At 35.4% G+C, this 15,149-nt stretch overlaps 1 long non-coding RNA gene across 1 annotated transcript; it reads right to left on the bottom strand.

The window, feature by feature from the left end:
• Positions 1-7,009: 7,009 nt before the first annotated feature.
• LOC149172844 (uncharacterized) lies at positions 7,010-8,210 on the bottom strand. The gene is made up of 3 exons (XR_016259651.1): positions 7,906-8,210; positions 7,786-7,819; positions 7,010-7,695 (listed from the first exon to the last, which is right to left on the bottom strand). It is a non-coding gene; the product is annotated as an uncharacterized LOC149172844 (long non-coding RNA).
• Positions 8,211-15,149: the final 6,939 nt, after the last annotated feature.

The following is a 15,149-nucleotide window of genomic DNA, read 5'->3' as shown; positions in this document are numbered from 1 at the left end:
TGTAATGTGCAGCAGCACAAAACTAATGTAAGTCATTTTTGTTGTTCACGCCATATGAAAGTTACACAGTGCAGTGTGAATTTTTGAGGGAAAAGCAAATTGAAAATGCACAGCAGTGCGAAACAAGAAGTGGATATGTAAATTTTTGTTTTGCTGGAGGGTTTTGTAAGGGTTTTATAATACGCATGAGCGTATAATGAAATTGTTTTTACAGTAGTAAACTTATGTAAGAATTTCTTATTCTACAGCGGTAAATGTAAAAGCTCTTTTTACAGCAGTAAAATGTGAATGAAGATTTTACACAGCAGTGTAAAAATCTTTTGTAAAAGAGAGGCAGAGTAATTTTTTTTGTGAAAGTTTTTGGTAAATCCCTCTGAGTGAAAGAGGATGAATGTTGCATCAGGCATTATGTTTTTAATGAATACAAATCATTTTGTGGATGTGTAATACTCTGTTCTCAGAATTTTATCCTGTGGAGAGAAAAACAGAGCATTGCCTCTGTGTTCAGTTTTATTTGTTTGTTTTTGAGATTTTACCAGAAAAATCCCCAACATTGCCCCAATACCACATATTGACCTTGTGAACATAATCGGCATGTCTAAATTCAATTTCAACAAGCTTTGAAGAATTGAGTAATTTTCTCCTCGCAAACGATCCTTGATCATTTGAATTCGATCAGAAAAAAATAGATTTAGCAGTCTCCAATTCTTGAGAATGCATTATGGGCAGCATAATTCCAGTACAGTTAATTAGTGTAAAACTGAAGGAAATTATTACAAATTTGCAGTGTCAAATATAACGATAAAAAAAAATAGATTTAGCAGTCTCCAATTCTTTCACAACTGAAATCGAACACCGGGACACTAAAGATCACAAGAAAAGAAATAAATAGATTAAGGTTAAAGATCAGGACCTCCAAAGAAAAGTTAAAGTTAAACTTACAGTGACAGTAAATTTCCCAAATAAAAACAGTTTCTCTGAATTAACAATCTTACCGTCTGGATTTGCTGATGTTCAATTCTTCCACAAACTCCAGCGTCAATCCCACACACAGCAATAGACAAGAATCAGAATACACCAAAGAAATTAAATAAAAGTAACAGTAACTCCAAATGTATTAAATTTCTTCCAACACAGTACCGTTCATCCAATTCTTCCTAGGTTGAAAATGAAACCTTGTTTGTTGCCATCAGACCTTAGCATTTGTCCATGAATACGGCGAAATCGAAGACCCCACGGTTTTTTCAAAAACACCTTCGATTCGTCCCCTGGAAATCACATGCTCTTATGCCGGGTCGTTCTTCCCAGTTTTCACCATCGTTTGGCCCGTTTAATATCGTCTTCCTACAGGGTCCTACAACAGCAATAAGAAACAAACAAATAATTGTCGCCCTAAGCGACGCATATAACGAAATATCGGTATTGTTTCAGTTATATGTAGAGTTTTGATCCAATGATGGTAAACATTAACTCAGAGGGCTCATAGTAAGACACGTAACACAAGAGGAGGATTAATTTCAAGGACGAATGCCGTAGGCGTACTAAATTGGTCAAGTTAAAAAAGGCTAATTAGTTAAATTATTATTAATGAATCAAAATTCAAATGGATAATATTCACAAATTTTTATTAAATAAACCATCAAAAATTTTAATATGGTTAGTGTATATATATATATATTCAAAATTGAATTAATAATATATAATAATCAAATTAATAAAATAAAATTAATGATAAGTAATAATCAAATTAATAATAGTAAATTAAATTAATTTAGTTTGAAACCGGCAAACATGATCAAATTATAAATTAACTTAGAGTCAATGAGATTGGATATTAAGATGGGTAAAAATAGTTATTTTAAAATTGGTCAAACTAGAATTAGCGAATGCCGTCTGCCCACAACCTCTGCAAAAAAAATCTAAAATAATAATATATGTACGGCCCATATCTGAAAAAAGCACGAATGCGACTCTAATAATATATGTACTGCCCAGATCTGGAAAAAGCACGAATGCGTCTCGCTCTGCAATTTAGTTTTTGTATATTGTGTAATAAATATACAAAACAATGATAGATATTAAAAATTAAAATTTTCAGCTTTTTAATTTGCTCTAAGTCATATTATATCTAAAACTAATGTGAATTGACTGATACGTGGGAAAACACAAAGTCTAAGCACCGCTGCAATTAGTTTTATCCATAGAAATGGGAAGAAGGCATAGTGTATCTATAATGGAAAGAGATTATTATAAACATTTGCTACACCAATAATAAAACGACTACATAACGAGGATACATATTGACGGCAGCAAATTGTGCAATTCAGAAAACGATTACATAACGAGGATACATATTGACCTGGCAGCAAACTCTGCAATTCAGTTTCCAGAAGGTTTGTTTATTCATGTAAGGGGAGAATTATTCCCGAGTCTTATCATTTGTAATCAATGCTCCATTGCAACGTTCATGAGGTGGAGTTGGACGTTGAGATTTGGAGGCACAGTCTTCACTGGAAGAAGGAATATGTGGCGGTGGAGGCAGCGAGACATGTCTATTATGTTCCGGTCCTGGAGAATCAGCTGTCATCACTAGTATTGGGACTTCCTTGCACAAGAATAAACCCATAAGTAGGGGTGAGAGAAGAAAACACCATAGTACATCCAATTAACTTATTGTCAACATTCATGAAATTGTGTCTCAATTTATTTTGAGATTTCCATGTTTAAGTTCTAAATTCAAAAGAAACGGGAACTAGAACTAGATGAGAAACGGAGTTGGGAGGTTTTCCATTTAAGAAATAAGCGACAAAAAACAAATAAAATATTAAAAATATAAAACAAAGCATTCATTATAAATGAGAGAATTATATTTTCCAACTCTCTCTCTTAATGATTACTTGTTTCAATATCAATCTGCAAGATCTACATCTGGCCTAGTCTGGTAATTACACCTTGTAGCTACCTTGTATCTTGTTCATGCAATTGTCAATGTCCATATAAAAAAACAACATCTACCTGAATGCATCATTGCCAAAGGCTACTAGGAAGTCCTTTACATACATGGTTCATCCAACCTATGGATAAACATCCCCTAAATATAAAGTTTCATCTCATGGAGTCTAAAACTAATAAGACCCACCAAAGTGTCTCCATCCTGCATGACACACTCTTAGAGGGTGTTAAAACTCTCTAATAGAGGGAACACATAACAAAGGGTATGCATGACTCTCTCCTGGTGTTGAAACTCTCTAATAGAGAGAACACATAACAAAGGGTATGCATGTCAGGTACATAAAACATTTCAAGAACCACAACTAACCAATACAAAACAATATATGACATGTAGATTTGCTCTAATTACAATATGTTACTCATAATACACCGTGATCATGAGTCTATTTCACAAACTCATGCAAACTTTAACTGGTTGTCCATTAGCCTTTAATCACTATTGTTGCTCCTCTCTCTCATCTTTTGAAATTATTCTCATCTTTGACATCTTTATCTTTGTCAATTAGGTTTTGGAACTCCATGCTTACCCTAGAGTAGTGAATTCTAAAAAACAAAATAACTTTACCTAAATTAAATTAGCTATTCTCAATGAGGCACAATATTTTTATCCATGACTCCAAGAACTAAAAAAAATAAACTTTCAGATTGACAAAATATCTAATTTCTCTATCTCGGCACACAGATGATTTTAAATCACTATTTGAAAAACAATCACACCAGTGAGCTCGGTGAAACTCCATGCTCACTGTACCAAACTCAGCCCTCCACCGTCCGCAGATCCAGGGCGCAAAAATCCTCTCGGAAACAAATTTACAGACAATAGCAGGAAACCAACAAATTTATAGCAGGAAACCAACAAATTTATAGCACGAAACCAACAAATTTACATAACACGCCGCTATTTTTACTTTAGAATGTATCCTCGTTATGTAATCGTTACACCGCTGGACAGACTTACTCTGCTTCAAGCCTCAAAACCCTCACAAATCTCGGCCCTCTGGATGCTCACAAGCCTCAACGGCCCCTATTCACCACTCAATCACACAGTCCCACTGGCCCCAGCAGCCACACAGGCACCAGCGGCCACGCTACGCGACCTGTCAGCCTCTCGCCACCAAATTTAGCAAAAAACGCTCAGAACTCTGGCCAAATACAAGAAACCGGTTATGAACAACGCGTCTCACAGCTCCAAAGCTTAACAGCAGGCTCTTCACACAACTCAGCGCCAAACTGCACAATGCCTCCGGAACTGCCGTCTCCAAGACTGCACTTAAACACTCAGCACCACAATTGGCCTCAGGCAGGGATTTACCACTCGGCCTCACCTCGCAGCGATTTACCACTCAGCCTCACCTCACAGCGAGCTCTGTCTCCTCGCAGGTCACGTGACCTCAGATACCATAACAGAAACTGAAGACTCTGTGAAAGAGCTTGACAGAAACATTGAAGACTCTATCAAAGAGGTTAATCATTACATTCACAAACACAGATTTATATATAGATTGAGCTCGACTGTCATTTATTTTTCACCAACACTGGGCGGCCAACTGACATTGATGACTCGCCGACTATAACATTTACATCGTTGGATTGACTTGCAAAAGAACATGAAAAGAGGGTATAGTATGAGGATTTCCTCTGGCAATAGAAGTTGTGGAAAGGGCAATGGCCGGCAGTACTCAAACAAAGCAATGGAGATGGGCGCTGCAGAGTCTGTCAAACGCAGGAAGCGTTTATGAGTTGTTGGAACGGGAGTTAACAGGGACTTGCACTAGCTGAAAACTGAACAGTGAAATGGAGAAAAAAACGATCCGTTTCTTAAAAACGAGTTTCTCACTACCGTCCTCTTTCTGGGAACTTAAAACTGAAAATATACTAACATGCAAGATCATGCTCTTAACAGTGATGAAAAACCCTGAATGCAGCACAACCAGAGCCCACACATCTAATTAACTTATAATATTGTCTAACATCCATGAAATTGCATCTCAATCTATTTCGGTCTTTGAATGTTTAAATTATATAGGTAATACTGAATCTATACTAACATGCAAAAGCTTGTTGTCAGTAGTGATCAAAAACCATTACCTGGAGTAATGATGGTCATAAAGCTGTTAGAAGGGCCAGGGGGCATTGCTATTGGAAAGAGTCCAACACTAAGCAGTAACGCCAAGATGAGAATTCCCACGCTTCCAAGTTGATTGGCCATGATATGTAAAGCTATTTCAAACTCTCCAGTTTCGCTGGGGTGTAATAGCCATGAGAGAGCGTGAATTTAAAGGAAGAATAGCACTGCGTTATTACGGATGTCTTGTCCAATTTCGAGGAGAAATTTCTTCCAAATTTCTGTGTGTCCTCATGGCTGCAAAAACCTAACGATAAAGGTGCCCACAAAAATTATGGCTACTTTAGGTGGCCTCTTTATAGGTCACCCAGGCACTAAGAGTCCGTTGGAAAGAAGTTTGCCAGGTAAGGTAATAATTCCTTTGTCTCATTCAAGTCAATAATAAAGATATCACTATAATTCAATCCTTGGTACTAAGACGTCTGAGAGTCGTATCTTTCTCACTCGGCAAGCGACTCAGAGACGACCTTTTTTTCATGTCATCAGCCAACCGACAGACATGTCAACAAGCAACTAAGAGAACCTCAAAAAAAAAAAGTTGTACCAAGACCAATATGTAATCCTTATATATGTTACTGCCATCAATAACGTGTCAGTGTCCGAAACGAGCAGATAACTTTTATACGTTAGGTCAACCTTCTTTGCAATTATGTACTAAGCGGTGAGAACAATTCCCACAAATCAGGGGTTAAATTTGACGGGTGACCTCAACCGTCAAGGAATTTTTTTATGACGGTTTTATTTTTAAACTGCCCATCATATGACTTTTAAAATTTATTTGTACAAGTTTCATCTAATTTCAAATTGTACAAAATGTTGTGCAAGGTGAGAATAATATTGTGAATTTTTTTATGACGTTTTTATTTTTAAACTGCCCATCATATGACTTTTAAAATTTATTTGTACAAGTTTCATCTAATTTCAAATTGTACAAAATGTTGTGCAGGTGAGAATAATATTGTTGTTTCTGAGGAGTTCATGAGATAGACTTGACCAATAGAACCCTTGAAGAATCCTTGAAGTTGGGTCTCTAAACTGGACCAGGGGTTGGCCAATAGAACCCTTGAAGAATCCTTGCAAGTTGGGTCTCTAAACTGGACCAGGGGTCTTGAGGTTTGGAGACTAAACAATTTTGATTGAAACCTATACTGTATGGCCGAGTGGAAACTCAAGGGGAGATTGGACATCATTTCCAGCCTCACAGTTGGGAGGAGAGACTTCTTAATTGATAAGGAACAAATAAGTATATTTATAATTCGGTAATTATTAAATTGTCTTTATTTGTTTTTACAAAATAGTGGTTTTCCCGAGGAGTAAATAGAAGTGAGTGCATGTTTCCTATACATTTTAATAGACTACATGCCTTAAAAAGGAAAGTAATTGTACAGTATGATTACGATATCTAAGAATAAATTTCGAATAGTAAAGATAAGTAAGAATACATAGAAAGAATTAATAAACAATCTGTAAATTGATATAATATTGTAACTACAGAAAAATGCCACACAGTTTGCAGGAATGATTAATTATTCTTGACATAATTTTCATCAAATTCCTTTACAGAATAAATAGATGATTTAAATATAAGAAAGGAAAAGAAAATATTTAACTTAGCCTACTCTCCTGTAACAATATTTATCTCCTGCATTTTTCTTAAAAAAAAGACAGACGTATAGGAAAAGATGATTGGCTAGTCCAGGCCAAAGCTCTGGAGACCTTTGTGGACAGTCCAATAGTGAAATCCCTTTACCTCATCCCTGGGCTGCAGAGGAGACCGACAACAATGCCAGTGACCCTGCAACCAGGATGGTGTTCATATATAACGGAAAATAAATAACCCAAAAGAAATCATCGAAGAAAGGAACCTGATGGAAGCACATAAATATTGGTAGTTGTAAAATAACGACAATATATAGTCATGTAAATTAGAAAACAATAGTAAAACTAGCCTTGAAATCTAATGAGAGTATCGATTAAATTAACCTGTGGATTCATAACAAACCCTTTAGACTGCGCCTGGGTAAGGGAATTTAACAACTTATGCATTAAGAATACAAATAATCAAGACCATGAAACTCGAGAAAAATTGCAAGCATTATCATAACATATATTTGAAAAGAAAAGTTCACAACCTTCATTAACTGTGATATCAAAGGAAACCTTGAAAATATATCAATCAATAGGTAACTTTCGGTGACGATGGAGTTGTGGGCAAGCCAGCAACCACATAGTAACCCATTTCCACAAAAATCAATACGTAAGTTTTGTTGCCACATTTAAAAAAACAGAGATTGTGTCTCTAAAAGGATAAGAACCCTCTCATAAATTATAGTTATGAGCAGTGCGCCAAGGAGGTAAACTGCATAGATTTTATTTCTACATAATATTCGAGTAGAGTTCCAACCCTTAGGGTATGGAAATGAAACAAAATAATTAAACACCATACCACCCCTTTTATACCGAGAACACGGGTGAAGGAGGAACCTGTTAAGGAACAAAACCATGGCGATGTAAGAATGGTTTTGAGTAACCTTAAGAAGATAGGGGAGTCCGAGTACCTGCAATCAGGGAATTAACCGTAATTAGAACCTTGAATGATAAGGGGATTTATATACAATTATAATTTATGCCTAAGTAGAGGGTAATACCTGAAAGTCGGAGCAGAAAACCTTGACAATCATCCTGTAATGTTAGAGCGTTTGCAATTAGTTCTCCAACCTTGAAATGTAATAATAACTAAATATTTGCAATGATGGATGCAAGCATACCTGAAATCTGGAAAGAATCCACAACCTCATTGTCCTATGGAACCCTGACACCGATTTTGAGTTGGGAAGAAATCGATGCTAAGTAGGAAGAATGAAGCAAGTATTAAACCCTTTTAAAACCATCTGGTGGAAGGTGAAAACACTAAACTGGTGAGAAATAGAGAAAGCAGGCTACCTAGCGGTGCCATGAATGAGTTGCAGAGTAGAAGCCTCGGGTTGAAAAGTGAGAATGGCAGAAAGAATTGCAAACCTCGAGGTAGGGTAGTTGTTATACCAGCTCCATCTCCATCTGACCATCAGATCAAGGAGCAAACAGACGGTGGAGATGTGGGGTTTTCACATCAAATAGTATATGAAATTAATTTAATCCCTTAAGGTCCAGGTGGCTATGTATAATCCCACATATTGAACATTGATTTAATTGAAAAATTATAACCTCCTTAGGTGGGGTCCGTATGACATAAGGTTAAATATATATATAAAAGAAATTTATAAAAAAAAAAAATTTTAACTTTTAATTTTTAAACCTGCCCGTCAATATGACGTTTTTGGAAATTAATGGCAAGTTGCCCATGACGTGGAAATTTAAAACTCAAACGTATTTTACGAGTAAAAAAGAGAAATACGAGTAAAACTCAAACGTATTTTACGAGTAAAAAAGAGAAATACGAGCATACGGGCGTCAAATTTAACCCCTGCCACAAATTATATTATAATTATTAATCCATCCATTTAACAATTATATAAAAATATAATGGACATACAAAAGGTTCCTCACGGCGGAGTGGTTGAAATGCAAAATTCCTCACGTGAGGTCAGAGCCACCGCAGCAGCATTCTAAAGCAAGCCACAGGCCGCAGTATACATTGAATCGCGCGGGGTAGTATACATTGAATCCCGCGGGGTTTATCTATAGTGCTACGGACAAAGATATGTATTCATTAGCATGGAGTCTGATGAAATAATGCAGCTTAAGTAGAATTGGTTGGAAGTTTTCAAAGTTGTTAGTGATGGGCAATAATGCTATTTTTATATATTCTTTTCAAAGAGATCATCTGGAATCTATCTCTAAGAAAATCAGACCAGAAAGCTTAACCTGGGTTTTTAATATTTTTTTTATATTTCAAAATAGCATTTCTATTTTAGTTTCTTTTCAAAATGATCGTCTCGAATCCATCTCTAAGAAAATCAAACAAAAAGGCTTAACATGATTTCTTAATATTTATTTTTTATTTCAAAATAGCTATTTTATTTTAGTTGTCGATTTTGGGAATACTAAAACAGATGAGATTAATTTCAAAATTGTCATCCTTATTTCAATTGCACAAATATTTTAGAATTGGAAATTCATCTCACTCTTATTAGTCTAATTCCATAGTATGTAATTAATTTTTCAAAACCTCCAAGCATAAGAACAAGGGGGTAAATTGTTAGAGAAGGGTAGGGGGTAAATTGTTAGAGAAGGGTGGTGAATCGGTATTTCATGTTTGTTGGAAATTTTTTGTAATTTTAAACAAAATCTGAACAAAGAATTTTTGCCCAGAAAATAATACTCTGTTTTAGCACAGGGAAGCAAAAAAAAATTGTTTGCTGGAGATGAAGAATCAGAGTTTCACACACCAAAATAAACACTTTGTATTCATTAATCAAACCACTACAGTTACAAATTTCTTCCTCTAACAGAGGGATTCACAAAGAACTTCCACAAAACAAATTACTCTGTATTTTCTGAAAATTTTACATTAGTGTGTGTGTAAATATTTTCTTTACGTTCACTGCAGTAAAACTATTCTCCTTCCCACCTTACATTCATTCTCACTGCTGGAGATTGCATTTCAACAAAAAAAAATTACATTCGCTGCTGTAGATATGCATTTCGTTGCATTTTCAACCAACAGAAATTACCGACGCAAATTTTTTTATTTTACGCTGCCTGTTCATTTTTTTCACTTCGTTTCACAATACATAGTCAACTCCCCAAAAACAAAAGAACATAACATAAGGTTTTTACTTGTGCCGTAAAACAAAAGACTTACTCCCGTAAATTTAAAAATAATAAAATTAAAGACTTATACCTAAAATCTACAACCACAGTACATACATATTAATTCCTTAATTGTTTTACTGACAAACTGGCGGTTAACCAAAAATTTACTTCACGCAAGGTTCATATGGTGCAGGCCCGTTGACTTAATCGGACGGTTGACTGCAATCCCCTGGAGGTCCCAATCGCACGAACTTTACCTGTAGGGGAAGTGGTGGTTTTGAAACAGTGTTGTGGCCACGTGTTGGCAGATCGCACTGCTCGCTGCCCTCCAAGGAATACTGGCATTCAACAAAAGCGGTGTGGGGAGAATCCATGGTGGTTTTGACGTCGATGTATAGCAGTCGCACGGCAGTTGAAATTATATTTCAACACTCCCCTTTAATTTCAACTGCTGGGTTATCAGTCATACCCAGACATTTCCTTAAAAATTCAAAACTTTTCTGGCCCAATGGCTTGGTCAGAATGTCTGCAACCTGCTCCTGAGTCCTGCAATGTTTTAAGACAATTTCTCCATTGTTTACCAATTCCCTGATGTAATGAAACTTTGTGTCAATGTGTTTCGTTCTCTTATGAAACACAGAATTCTTGGATAATGCAATAGCTGAGCTATTGTCACAAAAAATCATTGTTGCTTTTGCTTGCTCTTGGCATAAGCTCCTTAACATCCTTCTCATCCAAACTGCTTGACATGCTGCTGTTGTAGCTGCCATATATTCTGTTTCTGCTGTAGACAACGTTACAATAGGCTGCTTCTTAGAAGCCCATGAAATGGCTTCTGAACCCATGTGAAAAACATAACCGGATGTGCTTTTCCGATCATCTACACTTCCAGCCCAATCACTATCAGTGTATCCAATTAAATCTGAACATTTTGCAGTAGTATATAAAATGCCAAATCTTTTAGTACCTTTAACATACCTCAGAATTCCTTTTGCTGCTTGCCAATGTGCTTCTTTTGGCCTCTCCATGAATCTGGAAATTAAACTAACAGCATGCATTATATCTGGCCTAGTTGCAGTCAAATACATGAGGCTGCCAACTATGCTTTTGTACAAACTAGGATCAAAATCCTTGCTGCTGTCCTCTTTGTTGAGTTTTAATCCCATCACTATGGGAGTGATTGATGCCTTGCTGTCCTGCATATTAAATCTTTCCAACACTTCATTAACATATTTTGCTTGTGAGATAAAAATCCCATTTTCATTTTGATCTACTTCTATTCCTAAGAAGTTTCTTAGCAAACCCATGTCAGTCATCTCAAATTCTTCTTTCAAGATTGTTTTGAAATTTTCAATAAGGTAATCATCGTTTAGATATCTTCGGCAAAATCACATAAACAATCTTTTGTCGACGCGTTTCGAACCAACCAGTGTGGTTCATCGTCAGGACAAGTTGAAGCACCAATCTGGATTATGCTTGATTAAATAGAGTGTGCAGAGACTCCAACAGCTATAATGCTAACGGCTAAATTTTGACCCAATGATCCTGGTCAACCACAAAATTTGATAATTAATATTTTTATAAATAGCTTAATTAGATATATTAATATCTCAAATCCTAAGGGAATCCAAATATTATTATTTAAATTATAATGGTCATTATATCCCATAACATATAATAAATAATCTATATTTAATATTATTTAAGTTAATAAATCATTATTATTTCATAATATAAAGGTTCATTAAAATAAAAATAATATATGTTTATTAAAATCTTAATAATTTATAATTTCAAGCATCATTATTCCTAGAATTAAGATATATTAGGTAAAGTCCACTAGCATAACTAATTTTGTTGGTACATCATAATTTAAAATAATGTTTCAATACTTTTTAATAGGAAAATTAAAGGTAAATAAGCCCTTAGGTAAATATATTATTACCTATAGGGTTGATAAAGCTTTTTTTTTTTTTTTTTTTTTTTTTTTTTTTTTTTTTTTTTTTTTACTAATAGTATAACCAATTTTATCCTTTACACCTAATGGTCAAATATCTATTAATAAACATTATCTAATCAGTATTCATTTATTTCAAAAAGATTAAAGTTCATTATGTTATTAATATATTATTATTTTAATTATAATGTTCATTATATCTCATAATAAATAATAAATAATTTCTATTCGATATTATTCCAATACTATTTAGATACAAGGAATGATAATAAATCACTATTCTTTTATAATTTAGTTACACTAGGAACTTGTGAAATAATCATTCAATGGTCCATTGGTAAGCTAGATCCCTCACTATTTAGTTCTTTAAAATACATCCTATTCCTTATTAAATATAAAGGTTCATTAAATAATATATGTTTATAACAAATCTATATCTACATAATAATTTACAATTTCAAACAAAACATTATCATTCATAGAATTAAGATATACTAGGTAAAGTCCGATATTGATGGTCCAATATTTACTTAGGTCATTAGGAAATATATTATTCTTTATAAGGTCTAAAAAGGGTTTTTTTAGGCAATAGTTAAAGGGAAGACCCAATTCTAAGGCTATACTAGAAATAATAATAAATGTATAAATAATGAAATTAAGGAAGAAATCAAATCAATGGAAACGGGTTAAGGATAATACATTAATTCGCCCGAAACTAATTTCTAACTAATTAAAGACTAGAACGCTCCATCAACATATAACACAACAATTAGTATTTTACCATCTTTTCCTTTGATGTAGAGGGTGGGTTCTCCCTCACACTTTTCAAATCCATTTTCCAGTAGATAGGAATCTATCCTACTGTACCATGCTCTTGGCGCTTGCTTCAGCCCATAAAGAGCTTTCTTCAATTTGCACACTTTGTGCTCTTGGCCTTTCTTTTCATAGCCTAGAGGTTGTTCAAAGTAAACCTCTTCCATTAACACTCCATTTAGGAATGCTGACTTCATGTCCATTTGGTAAACTTTCCACTTGTTTTGTGCTGCTATGGACAGCACTGCTCTCACGGTTTCCATTCTAGCAACCGGTGCAAAAGTTTCCTCATAATCTCTCCCATACTGCTGCTTATATCCTTTGACAACCAGTCTTGCCTTGTGTCTTTCTATTTTGCCTTCAGCATTACTCTTAGTCTTCTAAACCCGTTTAACTCCAATGACTTCTTTTCCTTTTGGTAGTTCAACTAAATCCCATGTCTTGTTTCTTTCTATGGCATTGATCTCCTCATCCATAGCTTCTGTCCATTTCCTATCCTTAATTGCATCTTCGAAATGAACAAGGTCATCAACATGACAATATAAAGCAAACAAAGAGTTCATACCTTCATTTGTTGCCTCTTGCTCATAAATGTCATTTAAATTTATGAACTTCTTACCTCTTTCATTTGGTGTACAAGTGCTTGAAGAAGCACTTGAATTTCCGCCTTGTGATGTGCTTGGAGAAGCACTTTCATTTCTCCTCAAGGGTGTCTCTTGCTGCCCTTGTGTTAGCGCTGCTGTTTGGGGATGTATTTCAGCCATCTCCTCATTATCTTCATCATGAGACAAACAGTTTTTAACATTCACTGTTTTCTCTATGCTTCCATCCCAAGCTTCCTCCTCAATGAACTGAACATCTCTGCTCACAAAAAACTTCTTGGTGGAAGGGTTATACAACTTATTAGCTTTGGATTCCTCACTGTATCCAATGAAAATACATTTCTCTCCTTTGCTGTCCAACTTCTTCCTTAGCTGATCTGGAATTTGTGCATAAGCCACACATCCAAAAACTTTCATGTGGGTGACTCCTTGCTTTCTCCCACTCCATGCTTCTTCCGGCACTCTGTTCATGACTGTTTTTGTAGGACATCTATTCAAAATGTACGTTGCACAATGTACAACTTTAGCCAATAATCATTTGGCAAATGCTTTGCCTTTAACATGCTCCTCGCCATATCCATGATTGTCCTATTCTTCCTTTCGGCAACTCCATTTTGCTGCGGGGTGTACCTAGCTGTAAATTGCTTATGAATTCCATTTTCTCTACAAAAACGTAGAAATTCTGTGGAGATATACTCACCTCCTCTATCAGTCTTTAGAACTTTGATATGCAGCCCACTTTGGTTTTCTACAAGTGCTTTGAAATTGCGAAATTTTTCAAACACTTCACTTTTGTTCTTCATGAAATATACCCAAGTTTTTCTAGTAAAATCATCAATGAATGTTAAAATATAGTGGCTGCCTGCAAGTGATGGAGTTTGCATCGGTCCACATACATCTGAGTGGACAATTTCTAAGGGTGCTTTTTGCCCTATGCTTTTCCCTAATGGAAAACTTTCTCTGTGTTGTTTCCCCAAGATGCAACCTTCCAAAAGCTGTCTGGTTTCTCTATCAATGGTAATCCTCTTACCATTCCTTTTCTATTCAACAAATTAAGACCTCCAAAGTTGAGATGTCCAAATCTCAAGTGCCACAACCAATTTTCATCCTTTGGTTCGCTTTGGAAATCCTCTTGTGTAACTGCTGCAATTTATATTCCATCTTTCATATCTACTTTTATCCTGAGAGGGAACATCCTGTTCCTTGTCATCTTCACTTCAGCAACGCATCGTTTGCTGGGTTTTCTGTCCATGATGGTGCATACATCATTCTCAAAGAAAAGTCCAATACTCAAGAGGTTACATTTCATTCAAGGAACATAATAAACATCTGCTATGGTTTTCTTTTCACTTTTCTTTGTAAATATTTTTACTTCTCCTTTTCCCATAACAGAAACTTTACTATCAGTCCCAAGTGTGACTTGTGACTTCACATTCTGATCTAACTTAGAAAACAAGGCTATATTTCCTGTCATATGGTTGCTGCAACCGGAGTCTAGAAACCATATATCATCACCTTTTGTTTCAGCCATATTACAAGCTAACAACAAATTATCTTGGTTGATATTTTCTCTAGTGAAATTTGCACTAGATCTACTACTCATATCATGCTGCTTCTTCCTACATTCATTGGCATAACGCCCATATTTTTTACAGTAGTAACATTGGACATTGGATTTTTCATACCTTTGTCCTAGAGCATGATGTTGTCCACTTTGTTGACTCCTGCCTTGGCCTTGGTTCTGATTTGGATTGCTGCCTCTTCCTTGAGCATTTGCTGGACTATTTCTTCCACCTCTGTTTTGGCTTTTGCCTCTTCCTCTCTTGTTTCCTTTGCCTTGACCTCTTCCTCTTCCGAAAGACATCTGGGTCTTAAAGGCATGCTC

This window comes from Pinus tabuliformis, chromosome 4_2 (genome assembly GCF_031772625.1).
Source record: "Pinus tabuliformis cultivar Carrire ecotype Pingquan chromosome 4_2, CPIR1, whole genome shotgun sequence".
Lineage (NCBI taxonomy): Eukaryota > Viridiplantae > Streptophyta > Pinopsida > Pinales > Pinaceae > Pinus > Pinus tabuliformis.
Note: the sequence above shows the minus strand (reverse complement) of the source record. Positions and strands in the feature narration are given on the sequence as shown.